Genomic DNA, 17,927 nt, shown 5'->3' on the forward strand with positions numbered 1-17,927 from the left:
TGCATGAATCATGACATCTTAGTGGTGAACATTCCCATATTAAATGTGTCCTCAGATAGTATACATGCTGCACCTTGCACACACCTTTTTGACAGTGCAAACACATGGCAGGAAGCAGGAAAGTGCCTGAATGTTTGCATCCAAATCTGTTTTAAATAGCACCAGGAAAAACATTCTAGCTGCATGGACATAGAGAAGCACTGTACTCTGCACACCACTTTTATCCTCATGGGTCACATGCATAGCATCCCCCAGGACCAGGTTGAAAGCCCAGTCCTGACTGAAGAGCCCCAGTCTGCTTATCACAGGAACTTTCAGAGAGTATGGAAGCAATGGTGGCAGTTCCCTGCAGTGTCTGACGGTCTCATGAGAGGGAATTGGACATGGAGTTTCCAGCGTTTTTGACTGCTGCTGATTGTCCTTGTCCTCAGGTGCCCTGTCCCAGGTGCAGCTACAGGAATTTGGAATGGCCTGCAGAATCCCTCATGGGGCCTGTCCTTTGCCATCACTGCTCAGGATTCTCTTTAAGCAGCTACAGTGTGAGCTGGATCCTGTAGCCTCCAAGAATGCATTGTCTGCAAGAGTGCTGAGGACTAGCAGGGGGTGTAGGCACACAGTACAACAGGTGCTGTGGGATGCATGACCTTTTCTTTCTAGAACTGTGATTTCTTATTCTTCCATCTTCTCTCTGTCACCATCATGCTCAGTGGCTGTGGAAACATCTACCACCTCAGAATATCAGAAATGTTCTTTCCTTGTGGTTCTGTGGCTTTCTGGTATTTGCTGGTGAAGACTTTGTTTCCTGTAGAGTTTCCTCCCTAGTGTCAATTACAATCTCCTTTATGAATATTTAATTGCATATTGTATTGCCCTCCACCACAGATGGATCTCTATGTCCTCTCTTCCCTTCCCATGACTCTCTTGCAATCCTAGTGCCTTCATATCCTTCACTTGGATTGACCTGGCCAGTGTGTTGTATGTTGCTAATGCTATTCTTCTGTTACAACAAATTTCCACCTTAGAGACATTGGATTTTTTCTACTGATTTCATTGTCACAATTAAGAAATGCATCATTCTACAAGATACATAGGAAGCATGGTTGGGAGGATCACAATTCCAGGAAAAACTTGTCTCTAATTAGTCAGAGTCAGTCTCAAAAGATAAGTTGTGCGTGTTGATAAATGCATGTAATTCCAGCAAATGGGAACTGGAGGTAGGAGCCTTGTAGTTCACACTAGCCCCAGACAGATATTACACCCTATAGGAAACAATACTTAAAAAGTAATGCTTGTATTGGTCAAGTTGTATATCATTTGCCTTGAATGTGCAAGGTGCTGACTTCACAAATACTGCCACGAGATGAATTTTTCTAGTGGCATGTACTTTTGACAGACCAGCAATAGATCAACACATCCCACTATCACATGATGGTACCAACACAAGGTGTTACCTGAACCCATGTTCCATTTTGGATGAGGTTAAGAAATTCTCACCAAATGGTATGAAACTAGTCAAAATCCAATGAAATGCATGTTTTCATTATAATTTATTTTCCCTCACCAGACACATATACACACATATACATAGTATCCTACACACTCACATAGGCACACATTCTTCCACTGACACAAATATAGAGAATGTGGAATTGCAGAGGAATAGATGCACACTCCTCATAGAGGTGTTACCTGGCATGTAACAAGTGGGTACATGAGCAAGGTCCTCTGAGAAAATGAGGAACCATTTGCAATGTCCCTGGACAAAATGGGGAGTGGAGTACTGTCTGGAGTCTCTGAGTTGGAGGTCAGCTCTATCTGTGTTTTAGGAGTGAGACAAGGGTGTCTAAGCTCCACACTCTTCTTCAAATATGTTTCAATGCCTAAGTAAAGACATACACAAGTACAAGAATTAAAAAGGGATGAAATAGGCAGGGAAGCAATCAGTGTGATAGGACAGAATATGAGCCCATCTTCAATTACAAGTCTCCACCAAAATTTCTTAAATTCTACACATATAGCAAAGTTGCAGCATTTAAAATAAACATATAAAAGGAGTAGCTTTTTCATATTCAAATAGCAAACATGCTGATAAATAAATCTGCAATACAATACCAACACAATAATATCCCAAAGAAAATAAATATCTAAGAATAAGCACAATGAAAATGTTGAGATATCTATTGAAGACCTAAAAACATAAAATACCAAAAGAACATGTAATCAATTAGTAAGCACCAATGAACTGAGTATGAAATTCTCCAAAGAAAATCACACATGGAAAAGAAAAAGAAGGAAAATTGTTGGACAGCATGAGCCATATTTGAATTGCAAATCAAACTACATTGAGATTTCATCTCACCCCAGTTAGACATGGCAATTATACTGATGAGGATGCTGAAAAAAAAGCAACTCTTATATTTGGTGTTTCAGAATGTAAATTATTGCAAACCCTGTGGAAATCAGTATCAAACATCCTCAAAAAAATGAGAAATATCAGTACCAATGGTCCTGCTGTACTACACAGTGTGGTAGTGCTATAAGTCATTTTGGTGTCAAGTAATAAGTTTCGTATGTACTCTCCTAGAATTGTGGAATCATTGGCTAAATGGACTGTGTCTAAAAACTACACACCACACACCAGTGAGATAATCCTTTCCAAAAGTGTAACAATAAAAACTATCCAGATATGGCCAGAGGTCTTCTTGGAGGTCTTCTTGTTGTAATATGTGTGCACAATAATGTTTATATGCTCAGAATTGCCCAGATCAGTCCAAGGGAAGGACTCTGAATGCACTGGGATAAAGAGGATCTCATTCAGAAGACAGGACATGGATCCATCTGAAGGTGGAAGATCCATAGGTGATAATGAATGTTCATAAAATTGACAAACAATATCATGTTTTAATAATATTCATGGGAAACAAAGGCATTGTCAATAAACACATTGTGGAGCTTATTCAGAAATACAGATTCTCTGCCTAGCTTGACCTCAGTAGTGAAACACTTTAAGTGTTTTGAGGAAAAGGGAGCTCTAGAATTATTCTTTAGGGAGCTGTCTTAGTAGGTATTGGCTGGCCAAGAACCTGTGGTTACTGAGAGTTATTCAAGCCTCCCTTTACAACTGATCCTGCTCAGTGTGTTCTTCACTCCCCTTGAAGGTCTTAAGTGCCTCCTGCTGGTCCTGAGCACAGCTGAAGGACATTTTCAGTGTCAGCTCACAATGAGGACCCCACAGTATTTCTGGCAAAGTAATACATACCTGTTTCCTTGGTGGTCACAGAGCTCAGTTGTAGGGAAAACTGTTTCTTGGAAGTGTCTCTGGGGATGGATATGGACCTCTTGTGGGATGGGCTATAGCTTGTGCCTCCACCATCCTTTTGTTCCCCAAACATTCCAGCCCCTTTCCTGGGGGTTACTGGATCTAGGTCCAATAGTAACCTTTGACTATGATGGAATAACCTGAGACAGCATAGGTGAGGGTCAGGGTCTGCAAGAGATTCACCAGGCTATGTCCAGACTCCTGAAGCTGCACCTAGAACAGGGCATGTGGAGACAAGAAGAATCATTTCCTTCATTCGCCTCCAGTCACAACCTGCACATGGACCTGTGTGTTACAATGGGGACACAACTTTGGGGAGATGTCTCCAAGCACAGAAGAGCCAAAAGTATAATCTTCCTTACTACAGCTCTGCCTTCCCCAGAGATTTCTGCACTGTGAGGAGAGAACTCTGAGCTCCCCCAGACTGGAAGGAGAAGTTAACAGAGACTAAATAATAATTTGCATGTCTGCATACAAGTAAGAAGCCCCTGTCGACATCATGACAATCCACAAACCTCCTCAACCTATTCTGGACTTGTGGTCTATTTGCTTGGGTGTATCTGGCAGGAGCATGAGCTGACTTGGGCATATATGTGATGTCATAGACTCTATGCTATCTGTATGAAGGGTCAGAGAATTGGTCTATCTTATGGAAAGTGGAGGGAAGCCCTGGAATGTAAAAACATGAAGGGACTGTTGGGCCTGGCATCTGGAGCCCTGCACAGAATGCTCTCCTTGCTAATACTTACTGAGTTGTCTTGGGAAATCAATTTGGGATCAGTAATCAAATGATTTTTGGCAGATCAGTAAAATATAGGGGGAGTTGAGAAAGATTCTTCTTCCATAAAAATAATTTAAATTAGTATTGTTTGCAACTTATGAATGAAGAGAGGTCTTCCCTTTTTGTTTCACCAAATGCCTGTTTCCTGTGCAAGGAAAATACAGCGTTTCTTGTCTAGCCATTCCAGGTTGCTGAGGTCTTCACAGGTCATATGGGAAAGCTGGTGCCCCTAAAGGAGACCATCAAAGGATTCCAACAGATTTTGGCAGGTGAATATGATCATCTTCCAGAACAGGCCTTCTATATGGTGGGACCCATTGAAGAAGCTGTGGCAAAAGCTGATAAGCTGGCTGAAGAGCATACAGGATGAGGGGTCCTCTTGACAAATAAGCACTCTTCCTCTGTACTGTCCCTCTCCTTTCTTTCAGTCCTAAAAGCTACAGTTTTTGTGTAGGCCAAACAAGAGCCTTGATTGAAGATGTGTTCTGTTTAAAGAGTATTTAAGATTTCCAATAAAATGGTACACCCCTTAAAAAAAAAGAAAAAGTGGAATTTTCATGAATTCACTCCTAAGTACTTAAGTAGTATATGATTCATCTTCCTTGTCTTGAAACCCTGGTAGTCTGTCCACTATTTGAGCTTGACAAAAGGAACTTCTTGGAACTGTGTTTTTTATTTGGGACATACAGGTTTTCCTTACCAGAACTCTAATCATTGGCAGTTCTGTGGATTTCATTTAGATAAGGCCATAGATGGTTACAATGTATTTTGAACAATTTAAAACACTGTATGGAATTCTTTTTCACATTTCCTCTTTTACATGTCTTTCTAATTACTTCTAGATATTTATTTGTATTCTCTTTAAATTTATTCAGATGTTTTTTCATGCCTTCTTTGATTCCATTGATCAGTCTTGTACTCTTCTTTGTTCAGTGTTTCATCCACTCACTATCATTAGTGTCTCTTGTTGTGCAATTGTTGCTGTTTGGAGTACTTGGCTGTCCTTGGATTCTAATAATTTAAGTATTTCTGCATTGCTCTTTGTACATATGGTGCCAAGCATGGTGGCAGGACTGTGAAATGTTTGGACATACCTCAGTACCATGGACATAGCTCAGTAGCCAAATGTTTGCACAACATGTTCAACATACAGGGTCCAGTTGCCCTCACGACTCAGAGAGTAGAAACTTGCTGCCAAAATCAACCACAACTGAATGACACAGCTCTATGGAAATGCAGCAATGACTACTAAAATCTCATCAAACAACTCCAAAAACTGTATAGAAATTAAGCAGCAAATATAATGTGAGGGGAGGTAATTTGGTCATAGTTAATAAGGTAGAGACAGAATGGAAATAGGAGGAATAACAGTAGTGAGTATTCCAGGAAATGTAGAAGAATAAGATGGAATTGAAAATTAAACAAATAGAAAGAAAAGTAGAAAATGAAAAATATCCAGTTTACCATAAAGTGAGCAAGTGTAAAATACAAATATTATAATAAATTCCAGAAAATAGAGGAAATATAATGAAAAACTATGACACTGTGTAAGAGGGGAATAGATAAACTGATGCAATTGAAGAATTAAAGATTTAAAAAACTTGAGGGAAGGAGAGAGGAGATTGGGAAAAGAGACAGTTGAATATTTTGAATGGAAAGTTTTGGGTGTGGAGGTTCATTCTGATATTCTAACACTAGGGTGTTTGAGACAGGCATACCACAACCATGTTAAATGCATAAGTCATATCAGGAAAGTAAAGTCAAAGATAAATCTCTTCTTCCAAAACTAGAATAAAATTCTAAAACATGTGAATGCATCACTTTGTTTCAAATGTATCTAGAGAAATAAAACAGTTGAACAATAAAGTATGGGAAAATAGACAGGTACATTTTCTTACAAATAAAAGTAGGAAAGACTTCCAGTTATCTAAGTGTGCAAATATTGAGGGAGCTTTCCTGGTGCTCATGAGACAGGAAACTCCAGATCACCTGTCAGGGCAGACTGCACATGTAAGTGATTAAAATCAACGGACAAATATCAGTAACAGTTTTATATACTGATAAGATTGCAGGAAAGTTAACTGGAATGAATTTCATTTTAAATAGCTACAGAAATGAAGGATATATATATGTTCATTTAAGAAAGTTATGTTTTATTACTCATTTACTTCATAGTTTTGATCACTAAAGTATTTGCATTTATTTTCTAGCAGCCATGACAAAACAAACCTGGGGGGGAGGAAAGTTTTATAATTTAGTGATGTGATTACTTGTAACATAAACAAACCTGCCACTAACAGATGAATAATGTAGAAGTGACCTATATGTGGTGCCCAGAACAGTGAAATTCAGGGACAGGAAGTGGAGTGTGTTTCCTGCAGTGCTGGATGGAGGGCATGGCAGGTCTTGCTTGGTGGTTGCAGGGTACTGGTTTTGGAAAAGAAGAGGAGTGCAAGTGAAGGTTGCTGGTGATGGAGGCTAGAAAGTGTTACTTGATGACACAAAATGGCATACATAAGAGTTAAGTAGGTAAATTATGTGATGTGCATTTTACCATGGTTCCAAAAATTAACAACTAATCAATGAAAATTATAAAGAAAAATACAGGGTCTCAAGAGAAGCTGGGTTTCTTCTGATATTAAGGTAGAAAGAAGTTTCTCCATACAGTTACACCTGAAGAGACTTGAGCTATGTAGTAAACACCCCTGCTTCACTGGCAGTCATGATGTGCTCACAGTAAACTGTGTCATTCAGAAAAAGTGTTATTGCCGGGAGAAGGTTGTATGAAGCCCTGTTGCCACACTGGATGGTTCCCAGAGCCAAGGGAAGGCATCAGACCACCTGGCTGAGGAAGAGTAGCCTGCCTGTCCCCTCTGAAGGCACAGCCCAGGAAGGGTTGTGACAGCACCACTGGTGCCCAGTTTCTAAGTGTGACTTGCAAGTGTAGCCACTGAACCCTCCATGAGAATAGACACAGATGTGAGGCCTGGGTCCCCATGTGCTGCAGCCTTCAAGGATTGACTCTTCCCTTAATACCAAGACAACTGCAGCCTTGGCCTCCATGCCAATAGGCTGTGTGAGGAAGGCAGTCTGAGAAAGCTCTTTCTGTCTTAGACACCCAGAGATCCCAAGCAGTGCACAGATCACTTTTTCCTTTGCATGGATGTGCCTAGTGGAAACATATTCACTGACATTACATTGTGTGATGGTGGTGACCATCATTTTAGCCCCAGTCCAAGGCCTGGATAGTTCAACCATCTACCTTATCAGGGTTTAAATTAACTCTGTAATGTTGTGGGGCCAATAATATCTCTACTCACTATACTACACAATTAGCTAGTGATTGCATATGTATGGTTTAAATACTGGGACCAGTACATCTTCCACTCTTTGGCAAGAATTTCCTTGCATGTTGGTCTTGTGTCTGACTCTCAGCCAGGTATTTCACACATCTTGTCTTCAACTTCCATATTCTTCTTGGTTAGAGTCTCAGTGTTGGGGTTTAGTGATAAATTGCAAACTTCTCAGGTCTTGCTTGACCATGCACACAAGTCCTCATCATCTCTGAAACCTTGTAGACTCTCAGTGAAATGTCAGAACTTACTACAGCATCTTGAGCATCTTATCCCCTATACATCTTTTATTCAGATCTGATTTTTGTCTACTGGTTCTTCTCATGGTAGGAGAAAGAAAACAGACCAGGAGGGGATGGCAGGCACACAGTACCATCAGCTCATTCATGTGTGTTTTTAATTGTGTTGTATTTAATAGAGCACAAGATAATTGTAAAAAAGATTGCAGATTTCATTAACAAAATGAAAAGTTTCAATAATGTTACATGAGACGTGAGATTGTAATTTCTAAACAAATTAGCAGGTGGAATGTGTGTGACATGAAGTCAATGATAAAGAAAAGTAACTTTGTGTAGTGTATGAGGATTACCCTCACTATGATTAATGTCTGATACTCATAGGATGTATTGGCTTCCCGTCCATGACAGGGAGATCATTGTTCTCAGTCTTTAGAGTATTTGACAACTGCAAGTACAATAAAAGTATGACAAGGAAAATCCCCTTAGATCATGGCCAAAGAAGAAAACAGAGAGGAAGAAGCTAGGATCTCAGACCACCTTTCAGAGCACACTCCCAATGACCCAAAACCTCTACTGGATATGATACCTTACACTGTAACAAACACATACTGCCAGGCTGGGGAACAATCATCTAACACAGGTGTCCTTGGGAAGACCTTTATGATACAAACTATAGTACAGAATAATATTAATAAGAACGGTTAATTTTAAAGAGAAATTTCTTAACAAAATTAAACTCTGATTTAAGTCATTAAACCTACATTGGAGAAGTTAGGTTTTCAATATAGAGAGGGAATATAAATAAAATAAAATAAAAATTACACAATCCTGGAACTGGTTCCAGGTCTCTGGGAGGCTGAAGTCAGGATGACAAAGTTTCCATGCCTGCCCTGCCAAGAAAAATATGTGTGTCTCCATCACAATGGACAAAAGATACTTATTGTGGTTCGTGTTTGTCATGCAAGCTACATGAAATAGAAGGATCACATTCTAGTCAAGGATGGAAAAAAACACCACCATATCTCCAAAATAATCAGTTGAAAAAGGCCTGGAGGCATAGAATAAGTTTAGAGCACCTGCTTAGCAAATATGAAGCTTCAATTTCAAATTAACTATAACCAAATGTAGTAGCAAGCTCTTCCACATTTTAGGAAGGTGTTATCTATGCTGGCTTCCTTTATGCCATAGGACACTCTACACCACAGGATGCCTCCCCTGATCCAGGAATACATTACTATTAGGGTTCTCCACAGAGAATCCTAGGGTCAAAATCATAGAGAATTTCCTGCCTCTTTAGTGTGTGAAGTCAAGAAAGTCATCAATATACAGAAAATGGCAGATGTGAAGATACAGAAGATGGCCATCTACTTCAATCCATGGTGCAGCTGTAAAATCCAACTGACAGAAAAGCACCCCAGGATCAATGGCAACCTTATGATGACTTTTTCATGTGTCACAGTACACCAGTGTCATACTTGCTTAGTGCAAAGGCACGTGTGCAACTTGGAAAAGTGAACTGAATGAAAATCAGATGAAGTGGAGATCTGAGATGTTTGGGGATAGTGATAAGATAGGGACTCACCACCCAGGCCATTCACTGATCTCTGTCTTCACACAAAATCATGGATACCAAGGTTGGACCATGTTGACAACCTCTGAACTGAGTGGTGTGATCTGTGTAAGATACCTTCCTGTCAGCAGCGGGCTAGGTTGCTCATGAGCCAGGGATGCTCTGCAGTGGAGCCTGTATGCCTGCAGTCTTGTCTGTACAGGATCAGAGGCTCTTTAGGGTGTGAGCCACCTTCCCATAGTGTCCATAGAAGGATGAACTCATGAAATGGGTCTTAGGAAATGAGAGAGGTTCAACCTTAATACCAGTGACACTCCTAAGCCTGGAGATGAGGGAAAATTGGGACTAATGGAGCACAAAACTCATCAAATGGGAAATTGGTGGTAAGGATCAATTTCTTCTAAATATATGTGTTAAGATAGAAGAGATGATGGAGAATGCTGGCTTGGATATCAGGCCATGAGATTGTGTGCAGATGGCAGAGTTCCATCCATCTGTTTTTCATTATCCACTTTGTTTCTCCACATGGAGGCTAAGGTACTCTTTTCATCACACAGACCTAGGACTTCTTTCAGAGAGCCACCCTCAACATGATCCATCAGGTATGGTAGAGGTTTTCATCTCAATGCTTGTCTTCCTGCCTCTTTTGTGGGAAGCTGAGAACTGTGTTCCTTTTCCATCCAGGGGCCTTTGTGATGGATAGGAAACAGCAAACCTTGATCACAAATGGCTGCATTGTGCATGTGGAGCAAGTGTTTGAACAGTTTAGGGAGCACAGGGACCTGAGGAAAGAGTGGGGCAGGATAACAATGTACACTCGATAAAGGTGTTCTTTTGTCTGAGGGAGGAGGCATTGTGTTCCTGTACTGCACTGATGACTAGTCCATCTCATCCATAAAAGAGACAGAGACAGTTACTTCCTCCTTACTGTCATAGTGAGCATGTAAGAAAATAGATACTACAAAATAAAAAGAGAGAGAGAGAGAAAGAGAGAAAGGGAGAGAGAGGGAGGGAGGGAGAGAGAGAGGGAGAGAGAGAGAGATGGAGAAAGAGAGAGAGAGAGAGAGAGAGAGAGAGAGATCAAGAGAGAAAGAGAAATATGAGATGTTGAAGAAGAAAGGACATCATTTAGTCAAAGGAAGTCCTTGGGCAGTACCTCCTACACCTGAATTTTAAGTTAGTGCTCTACCCAGCACAGGCATGTGTCACTAGGTGTGACAGCAGATGAGTGAGAACTCATGTCTCTGATTAAGGTGAAAATCCTCAGTTCTCCTGTTCGTAAGGGGCTGCCCTATGTGAGATCTGCAGAGGTGATTCCTATGACAAACACCTTCCCAGAGCCTGACCTTCTGTCCCACATTCTTAATCATTTCTCCTGAGAGAAAGTCCTAATACATCTCTCATACATTAATCCACATCTAATTCTTCAAATTGGAGCATAGCACAGACATGAGGCTGTGAACAGTGAGGGGAAAAATAAAAGCTGGGAAGAGATGTATGATGCTGGTTCTGGTGATAAAGCATGAAGTCACCCATGTCGTAGGCCAGGATGCAGCAAGTTCCACCAACCTCATCCAATCGGCATGGGAGGTTTTTCTCAGAGACACTTTCTCCATCAGTCTTGGGCCTAAAGACAGGTCTCTTTCCAATCTTAAATCACAATGTCCTGCCCTGTGCTGTGATTTCCAGTGAAGTCATGAGTTCTGAAGAATCACTAAAGTTGATATTCTTGAATCCAACAGAGATGACCATGGATATGCCTAACAATTTATCTGTTCATGTGTTTTTTGCAGCATCCATGTACTATTTTATTACTAGGAATTTGTGAAATTTGAATTTAAGGAGCATGTCAATGCCATGGAGAATAAGTGGTTTAACAGGAACTTGTTATTCCAGGCCCTGTGGCCTGGAGTGTTTTCTTGACAGGAGTGTACATTGGCACTTTACACCTGCATTTGACAGGTCTGTGAACTAATTTGTATTAACCCTTATATCTGTGCTGTTTTATCAAATCTAATAAATATCAATGTCATGGCACCCTTAATAAAATTATTTAAGGTGATATCTGCACATAGTTTCTGACAGATGTATGGAGGGAGAAAGTTCTACATAATTCTTACGGTTTTTAGTTATGAAGTTAGTATAACTCATCATTATTTTATTACAACACTGTTATTTCAGTAGTTATGTGATATTCTTACATAATGGTAGGAAAAAATAAAATAAATACTTATAACCAGAAAAATTTCATATTATTGGACAAGATAATGTCACACTTGTAATCCTGTATAATTGGGAGGATGAGTTCACCAGGATCTTGATTCTAGTGCATACTTGGCAAAATGCTCATGAAAACCCACCTCACTCAATAGATATTCACAGTGAGGTGCACCTGGCATTCTGCCTACAGCATAAACCTTCAAACCTTGTTTTAAATGGCTTTGGCAATAACCTGATCCTATCTCCTAAACAAACAGAGTAAAAGTGGCTGGAGTGGTGGTACATGTCATTGAGAGCCTTCCAAGGAAACACAGAAGTGTGACTTAAATCCAAGCATCATAAAAAATGAAATAAAACTAGAGAGATGCTACTACTTTTGTGAATATTTTCTGAGCATAATTATTGCTCTCTTTATTTCCAGTTGTGATTTATGGTTATGCAAAGATTACTCATCCTTTTATTTTACATTTAATGAATTTATAAAACTGTATTTTTCTTTTACAACATAAAATATATCAAATTATTAGATGAAAACGGCATTTAATTTTGAGTATTTTTAAATACATAGACTGAGGAAACATGCACAATTTGAAACTACTTTGAGCCACTGCTGCCTTCAAATGACAGAAGTTGGTGCTGGAGTATTTGCTGCCTAGAAAGTATGAGGACTTGAATGCAAGCCAGCACAACCAAAACAAACAAAACCATTCAAAGAAAGAAAAATAAAATGAAATCGCACCACTTGTGAGATGGCTAAGTCTAGCTATAATCACTGCAAAAACTGAAAATCTGATTATCTCAGTACTTTCAAGAATGCATCACATCATCTTAAGTAACAGTTATCATGTGGTAATGTACATCATTCAATGTTTTTTCTTTATGTTAAAGAGGAATTCTAAGGAGTTTTCCCTTTTGGTTGTTCTTGAGTCTGAATTCTGGGCCTCATGCTTGCTGGACATGGGCTCAACAACTTAACGCCACTTGCCCAGCCCTATTTCACTTTAGTTATTGTTCAGGGAGGTTCTTGACCATTTGCCTGGGGCTGACCTCAGGGTTATCCTCATATCTGTAGCCTCACTTGTAGCTGGGATAAGAAGCATGTACCACCAACCTTGTCTTGCTGCTTGAGATTGGGAATCACTATTATCTTGCATAGGCTGGCCTGGAACCCTGATCCTTCTGATTTCTGCTTTCTGAGTAGCTAGGATTACAGGTCTGAAACGGTGTGATGTGATTATTTCAGGTAATTTGACCAGTGTGTCCTTATCCCCCACTGGCCCAGTCCATGGCATCTTCCATTCAACATCTAAATTTTCTAAGGGCAGCTACTTTACATTCCACTTGTAAGTGGGAAAGTGGCTTTTCATGCTTTGTGCCTGCCTTATATCATTCATGTTTTCACAGGTCACAGAATGTTCTAATGTTAAATGGCTGAGTATTTTTCCTTTGCATATGTACCACAATTACTACATTATATCAACTCACCTACTGATGGCTGTGGACTGAATCCATGTATCACTTATGGTGAACAGTGCTGCAGTGAACACAGAGTGCAGGTTAAATCCATCACCCTAATGACTGGACAGGGAGGACTCAGCTGAGCATACTATTTCTCATTTGCAGGACAAAGCCCTTCTTTGTTTCTCTAGGATCACTGAGGTCCATCATCTTGTCTGAAATTTGTAGGCTGCATCCCACCGAAGGATGACCTAGCAGAAAAGAGACATTGTCTCAGGATGTGCAGGACTTCCTCACTTGTAGACTCTGCCCTCCCCGCACTCTCTCACTTGGACTTGTATGTCATAACATTTTGGCCAATGCACACTGGCAGATGTGACTGTGAATCTTCCTGATCTGACTCCATTCTTGTGTACTACACCCTACTCCTGGTCAAAAGAAGAGAGACCAGGCAGATGTTGGACCCAGAGTGAGGATCCTGGGAGCAGGGAAAATGATGACCTAAAGCCTCAGGCTGAGCTGACTGAGCCCAGCCAGGTTCAGCAGAGCTAGAAAGAAATACATGGCATGATTTTCAGGATGACCTGAGGGGCAGATGCTCAGAGACACTTAATGCTGAATGATTGGATTAAGAACTGGATAACACAGGTACCATGGAGGAGTTATTTAGGGAGAACCATTGAAAACATTTCTTCAGCATACAATATACCATCTTGAGGCATCAGAAAGGCATTTGTTATGACTTATTATTTGTTAATTATGGGGTAGGAAGATATCTCTATTTGTTCAGCAAATAGAGATAATTTAATAGTCCAGCTAAATAGACATTCAATTATCATCATGTGTTGTACTCATGACGTCACTGAAAACCTTCAAATATTGAATATTTATGAGATACTTCTAGAGGAAATTCAACATAAGATTCTTGTTAAGATGTGATAACAGCTTAATCATTTGAAATGACACCTCAACAGCAGACCTCTTCTTGAAATACCATACTAAAAACATCAATCTTATGTGCACTTAAAACATGCTGGTACAGCTCAACCTTTTCCTCTATAGAGATGGAAAATATTAAAAATTTTAACACACAATGTCCTGATTCTTTTACTCATAATCTTATACCAGAAAAGTTATGTCATCTCAATTGCACTTTTGCTCTGCCTTCCAAATTGGAAACAAACACAAGAAAATGAAGAAAACTCTTTTGAAGGGAATTCAGTGAAAGAGGAGAAAAAATGGATACTACCTGGTGAAGAGTATCAATGTAGGATACATATTCATATGAAAACGTGTAATCCATCCCAACAAACATTGTTTCAAAAGGGAGAGAGGACAAAGGGGGAATATGGAAATATAATGATGGGGGTTAATTTAGTCAAAGGTACTGTATGTATAAATAGAAATGACATAATGAAATTCTTGAGTATTATTAATGTGTGTCAATTCAAAAATGAAAAACATAAATTAGAAGAAAAAAGTTGTATGTTCAGAAAATCAGATTAAATTAACACTGATAGAATCTGTCACAAGAAGGAACTAAGAGATGACTTCTTTGCAGACAGACAAAACAAATTCTGAAAATAAACTACTTAATATGGCTCAGCAACAACTAATGATGGGTGTGAGCCAGTGAACTTTGTGTTTTGGAAGTACTTTGCTGGTCCTCAGTGCTCTTTTCTAGTCCTGAGCTATACTGCTGGTCTTGAGCACCCATGCTGTTTGTGAAGGTCCAGTGTTGATTATGAATTCCCCCATTGATTCTGACTATCTCTGCTGGACATGAGTGCTCTCTGAACACTACCTGCAGGTCCTGAGCCATATTTCTGGTCCTGAGATCCCCCTGATGGTATTGAGTGCCCATTGCTGTTCCAGTGTCCACTGTTAGTCCTGAGTGCCCTAGCTGTTTGAGAGTGCCTCATGCTGATCCTAAAGTCTCTGAAGGGAGATTTATTTCTTTACTCACACTGAAGTCCCCTTACTGTGTGTGTTGCACACTGATAAATGATCATGTCTTAAGTTATCAAGCTGCACCCTGTTAATGTTTTCTCACTCTTGGAGGTTTGAATGCACTTGAGACATCAGTAATTAAGAACTGTTTATCATCTGTGTTTTCACCACTACGTATGAGACACTAGCCATTCCTATAGGCTAGTGATTCCAGCTTATATCATAACTGGATAAAGAAATCTGAGAGCCAGCTCAAGTGAGGGACAGGGTATGAGAGGCCTTCATCAGGACAGGTCCTGACTCCTACAGCTGCACTTGCAACAGGACACCTCAGGACATGGAGCATCACCATCAGTCAACACAGAAGAAACACTATTCCCACATTCCTCTCCTGAGACCCTGAGACAATCACTGCATGGAGTTTCCACCAGGCATTGCAGCAGCCCCAGGACCTCCATGTTCTATGAAGGTCCCTGTCAGAAGAAGACTGGGGAGCTAGATCTGGGCTTTGAGCCTGAGCCTGGGACTGATTTGCAAGGCAGAAGTACTTGAGGGAAGAAATGGGTACCATGGACAGAGTCTTCCTGTGCCTCCCAGGGAGACTGCTTTCCTTTGGCTTCTTAAAGAACTGTGTACAAAAATACCAAATCCCACTTCCTACATCACTTCCTGGATTTGTTCCTTCCTTACAAATAAGAATTGTGCTTGGCAGAGTCTACAGGGCTTTGTGGCACTGGATAAATTAGACATTTAGTATTAAGTGTGACTACATTCACACAGGAGACCTGTGCATAATACCATCAGAACATGTGTTTGTCTCTGTAAATTTCTCTATAAAATTGGGGATGGAGCTGGGCATTGTGTTTAAGTGGACTGGGGGAGATATGTTTAGTTCAAGTGGAATTCATCTTCTACAATTTCAACACTTAATCTTTCTATGAAAATATATTCTCCTGAAATTTGACATTAAATCTTGAGATTGCAAACCTTAGGTCAGCTATAAACACATTCACTCAAATACATTGACAATCGTATAGATTTTTTGGGAAGTAATTCTCAGAACTAGCATCTCTGTCACATTTGCCTAAACCTCATCAAATTAGGACTCAATACTGCTCTGTAGAAATACTTCAGAATCAGGCATGGTGTTTGGAAATGGCTAGCATTAACAAGTTTGCGCTTTGCCTCTCTCCAAGATCCTTTCTCTTTATGAGTTCACGTGAGTCAATTTTCTAAATTCCAGTCTGGTGTTAATGCTGCAATGTGACCTTGAAATTCCCAGGTCACAATGTATTGAATATATGTGTGAATGGAAGGATATGTTAGGAAATGATCAAAGATCCAAACATATAATCCCTGGCACATTCCACCTGGCCCATCTCCACCTGCCTCACACAGTTCTTTAATATATTCACCTGAAACCCATTGTACATCCCCTGCATTTGCTCTGAGACTTCAGTTTCATAGGTGCAAAGCTCTGTAAATATCCTGGCTCAGCAGTCAATGAAAAGTGGGACCATATGCTTTTCCCCAACGCATTCTTTCCAGACATGAATTCTAAGAATGAAATGATTATTTTTGACAAGTAATTAGTTTCTATTTGTCTGATGAGGCATTTTTTTTTCTAGCATGCAATATTAATGGTGAGTGAATAAATACAAAGTGCTCTTTAAACAGGAAATAATGTGGAGATGAGATATGGTAATATAAAGAAATTGCACATAATCGTTTGGGTAAAACCATCACAGAAAATACTGTGACCATGCTACTACCAGAGGAAAAAGTTTAAAGTGCTACAGTAGGAAGTCGAAATTTTAAAAAGCAGCAAGCAAACATTTTTTTAAATGGAATATATAAAATTCCATGTACAAATGTATTCATAATAAATATGGTGGAGACATGCAGAAAAAATATAGAACTTTGGGTATTTCTGCACATGTAGGAAGTAAAGAAGGGATATTTTGGCTGCCATGTTTTTAGGACACATGCATTCCACATGAATGATGTCTCCCTTTATCTCACTTCACCCAACACTTTCAGAAAATCTGACTTCCCAGAAATCTGCACAAAGCTTTTCTTATACTGTCACTTATTACCTGTGAGTCCTGTATTCTCAACATTGGATCTCAGACTAAGAAGTAAGATAAGTCCCCAAATCTTTTCCCTAGTCAGCTTTCCCCAACACTCCATTTCCCACAAGGGTCCTGGCACAGAGGAAAGGAAGAGGGTCTTGATATATGGAGAATGAGAAGTCCCACTAGCTGTGGTTTTCAAGAGCCACAGCACAGGACACACCTAAGCTTCAAGTACATGGCTAAGCCCTAGGATTTAGCATAGATGTGACATAAATAGCATTTTTTGACTGAACAAGGAGAAATGGGAGAATCAACAAGGTATCCATGAGTTAGAAAATGAATTAGATAAAACAATGGAATGAATTGTTCTGACCCTGATGGGCACAGTTCACCAGGGAGAGGTAGGGAAGATTCAAGACCTGTTATGGTTTAAAGGTAAAAGATCTTCCTTTCCTCCTTCTGGTTCTAGGCAGGAATCCCAAACTATGTCCTAATCAGGGACCCAACTGAGATTCTGTCCAGAGTCTCAAGGGAAATGTCACCAGGGTCTCTTTAGTTTCCTCAGAGTCTGATCCTGATGCTCATGGCAGAGTCCTTTCTGGCTTCCAAAGTGATATCCTAGTTCTGTGTCTTATTCATGTGTGGGTTTTTGTCTTATCTAATTTTGGAGTAGGTTTTTAATGAACATAGCTGGTTAAACTGCAGATCCCCCATATAAACATTTATTATTTTCCAGTGATAATAACATCTATACAAAATACTCTTTATCAGAAGTACATTAATATAAATTCTGCTGCATATAAAGAAGTTCTGCAGCTTTCCTGCCAACATGGAGCAAACCCCTTTCAATACCACTTTTGTCTCTGCTATTGGTCCTGTATGGGGTGCTTATAGACTAGCAGTGTACCCTGAAGGAATACTGCCATATTTATGTAGTGAGGAAGCTTTCTGCTGTATGAGTG

Source organism: Castor canadensis, chromosome 2, assembly GCF_047511655.1.
Source record: "Castor canadensis chromosome 2, mCasCan1.hap1v2, whole genome shotgun sequence".
NCBI lineage: Eukaryota > Metazoa > Chordata > Mammalia > Rodentia > Castoridae > Castor > Castor canadensis.